The sequence below is a fragment of the Dermacentor silvarum genome, chromosome 11 (genome assembly GCF_013339745.2).
Source record: "Dermacentor silvarum isolate Dsil-2018 chromosome 11, BIME_Dsil_1.4, whole genome shotgun sequence".
In the NCBI taxonomy this organism is placed as follows: Eukaryota; Metazoa; Arthropoda; class Arachnida; order Ixodida; family Ixodidae; genus Dermacentor; species Dermacentor silvarum.
Window position 1 is genome coordinate 17,043,772 of NC_051164.1, and position 3,147 is coordinate 17,046,918.

General features: G+C 50.6%; 1 long non-coding RNA gene across 1 annotated transcript; it reads left to right on the top strand.

The window, feature by feature from the left end:
• The first annotated feature begins 1,506 nt into the window (after positions 1–1,506).
• LOC125941418 (uncharacterized) lies at positions 1,507–2,888 on the top strand. Its single transcript, XR_007464256.1, has 2 exons — positions 1,507–1,895; positions 2,755–2,888. It is a non-coding gene; the product is annotated as an uncharacterized LOC125941418 (long non-coding RNA).
• The last annotated feature ends 259 nt before the right edge of the window (positions 2,889–3,147 follow it).

Below are 3,147 nucleotides of genomic sequence, written 5' to 3' on the forward strand. Positions count from 1 at the left end.
GCAAGCTCTCCATGACGACCCAACGGCTGGACACCTCGGTTTTTCCCGCAAGCTCGCGAGGATACAAGAAAAATACTACTGGCCTCGCCTCTCTGCCGACGTCGCCCATTACGTAAGGACATGCCGAGACTGTCAGCGACGCAAAACACCGCCGACAAGGCCAGCCGGACTTCTACAGCCGATCGAGCCACCTCGCCGACCGTTCTAGCAGATCGGGATGGACTTACTGGGGCCTTTTCCGACGTCGACGTCCGGGAATAAATGGATCGTCGTAGCTTAGGACTACCTCACCCGCTACGCCGAAACAAAAGCCTTGCCCAAAGGCAGTGCTGCCGAGGTAGCCCACTTCTTCGTTGAGAACATCCTCCTGCGTCACGGTGCCCCAGAAGTCCTCATCACCGACAGAGGTACGGCCTTCACGGCTGAACTAACTCAAGCCATCCTGCGCTACAGCCAGACAAGTAATCGCCGGACCACCGCCTACCACCCGCAGACGAATGGCCTCACCGAGCGCCTGAATAAGACCATCGCCGACATGTTGGCAATGTACGTCGACGTCGAACACAAGACGTGGGATGCCATCCTTCCGTACGTGACCTTCGCATACAACACGGCCATGCAAGAAACGACGCACGTGGCGCCGTTCAACCTGGTCTACGGAAGGAAACCGGCAACGACGCTTGACGCCATGCTACCGGATGTCTCCGACGAAGAAAATCTCGACGTTGCCACCTATTTGCAGCGTGCCGTAGAAGGTCGACAGCTCGCCCGCCTGCGCATCAAGAACCAGCAGAGAACCGACACCCGACACTACAATCTTCGGCGACGCCACGTCGAGTACCAGCCCGGAGACCGTGTTTGGGTCTGGACTCCGATACGCCGACGAGGACTTAGCGAGATACTCTTACGTCGCTATTTCGGACCATATAAGATCATCCGACGTATTGGCGCACTGGTACTATGAGGTCGTGCCAGACGGTATTTCGCAATCACAGCGGCGCCGCGCACGACCTGAAGTCATCCACGTGGTGCGTCTTAAGCCTTTCTATGCCCGCTGACGAACTTAGGTCCTTTGTTGCTTTGTTATTTTTGTCCCTTTCTGTACGCGTGGTTTTGTTTTCGCTTTCGTGTTTGTAGCATCGGGACGATGCTTTTTAAGGGGAGGGTATTGACACGTATAAATGTTTATCTTTCACCGGTGGCCGCTTTCCACCGGCTAACAAATGGTAAACGTTATCGCTCGCCGCAGGACGCGCCTGTATCGGAAGTTTCTAGAGCGTTATCGATGCATTCATTCCGTTGCCTGTTTTCACCGACGCTTATGTTATCTGATTGTATGACCGACGCGAATTGCCTAGAACTTTCTGGAAGATCCGCGCGCATCAGGGAATATTCTGGAACCTTCGATGACTCAGGTATAAAAGCCGACGCGTTTCACCGCGGATCAGACATAGAGAAAGAAATTCAACAAGAGGGGACACTCGGCAAAAACTGGCAACAGGAAACACGTCACCATACGTCACGCTATACTTTTGACACCGAACGTTAGCTGCCGCGAGCATCGAAAAAAAAAGAAAGATGAACTTAAGTTAACAGGCATTGATTTATTTTTTTAATTCTTTGCCGCGAAAACTAAAACGTTTTGCGTATAAATGAACTTAAGCTTTGCGACTTATTTTCCTTGCCTTACCTAGCCACAGGTCAATGACGCGCCAGATACATGCGTCATCCGCCAGACACTCCCCCGAAGCCAGCGAGGATGACTGCGCGGCGACCCGTCTGTCTCCTTCTTTTTTTCTTTTTCAAATGTAACCTGGTTTATTGGGCTCTCGGCGTATTCTTGCGTTCCTTCTGCACTGGGACAAGACACCACTGCACTATTGGACTACGGCAAGGTGAGAAATCTTGTTTCACAGTCTACGACGCAATTAGGCTTACGGCACGGGACCGAGACTTAAGACGCAGTTAGCGAAAAACAGCTCGGCCATCCTGGCGCAGTTAATTAGAGTTAATGAATCGTGCTGAGACATGTTTCCGACGCTTCCTATGGGACTATTGTAACTTATTTCGGTTTTTGAGCCACACTGGCCGCACAGCGCGCTGTGACGCAGTTAGCGATAAGCAAGCTCGGCCGTGGTGATAAAGTTAGTTTGGCGTGTAATGAATCTTAGAGGGACAAGTCTGTGACGTTTTTTGTGGCTCCGCAACAACATATACCTTCTTTCGGTACTCACGCCTGTTGAAAACGCGATGGGCGATTGCCAAGAGTAATAACATGGGGTGTGCTGCTGGCGCCGGCAGAACGCGCGAACGACGAAGATATCAAACTTGTAATTCGAAAATTACGTCTTCTAAAGGACTGAAAAAAGGCATTGCACCCACGCATTTGTCTTGAGTGCCTGTGGCGTCCGTCTCTATGTATGTAGCGTACCGTCGCGTCGCCCGAGGCCAAGTTTTGGAAACGCGAAGTCGCTCGTGTATTTGTGCTGCCAAAGTGCAGGAAATAATGCCCGGAAATGGGGGAACGCTTGGAAATCAGATGTTTTCATATATGTTTGGGATGAGTCGGGTATTTTCTACGCCATGTATGTAAAAGCGAATTGCTTTTGTTTGTAATGCCGCCCATTCACCGCTTTCGCATGTTTCGCCTCTACACGCAGTATTCCTATGTCTAAATACCAAAATGACTCATGCTTGTAACACGCTGTTACGTGCTTGCAAATGTAACATGCTTGTAATTTACTTTTTTTTCAGCTGGTGCCGTCCGGTGGAGCTTCATACAGGAACTACTGCCTTACCTGCTGGTGTCACAACGTTGGATGAACGCACAAAGAGCGCGGAACGAGCTTTTATATAGAGCAAAATAAATATTTCCTCATTGCACAAAAGGTCTTGCGTCTACTTTGTGAAATTGCACGTGGCACAGATTCGACAGGACTTTACGAGATCGTTCGCAATCATTTTTACTAAATAATAAACCGATTCTGCACGAAGAGCAAAAAAAAAAAAGGGGGGGGGAGGGGGGGGGATGGCACAGCCGGCGTGCTAGCTTGTGTTCAAAATACGCGCGCCCAAAACCGAAACCGGAAGTGATCTAAGTGATTGACACCGACCGCTTGGCACGCTGCAGTCAATTCGGCCGCTGGG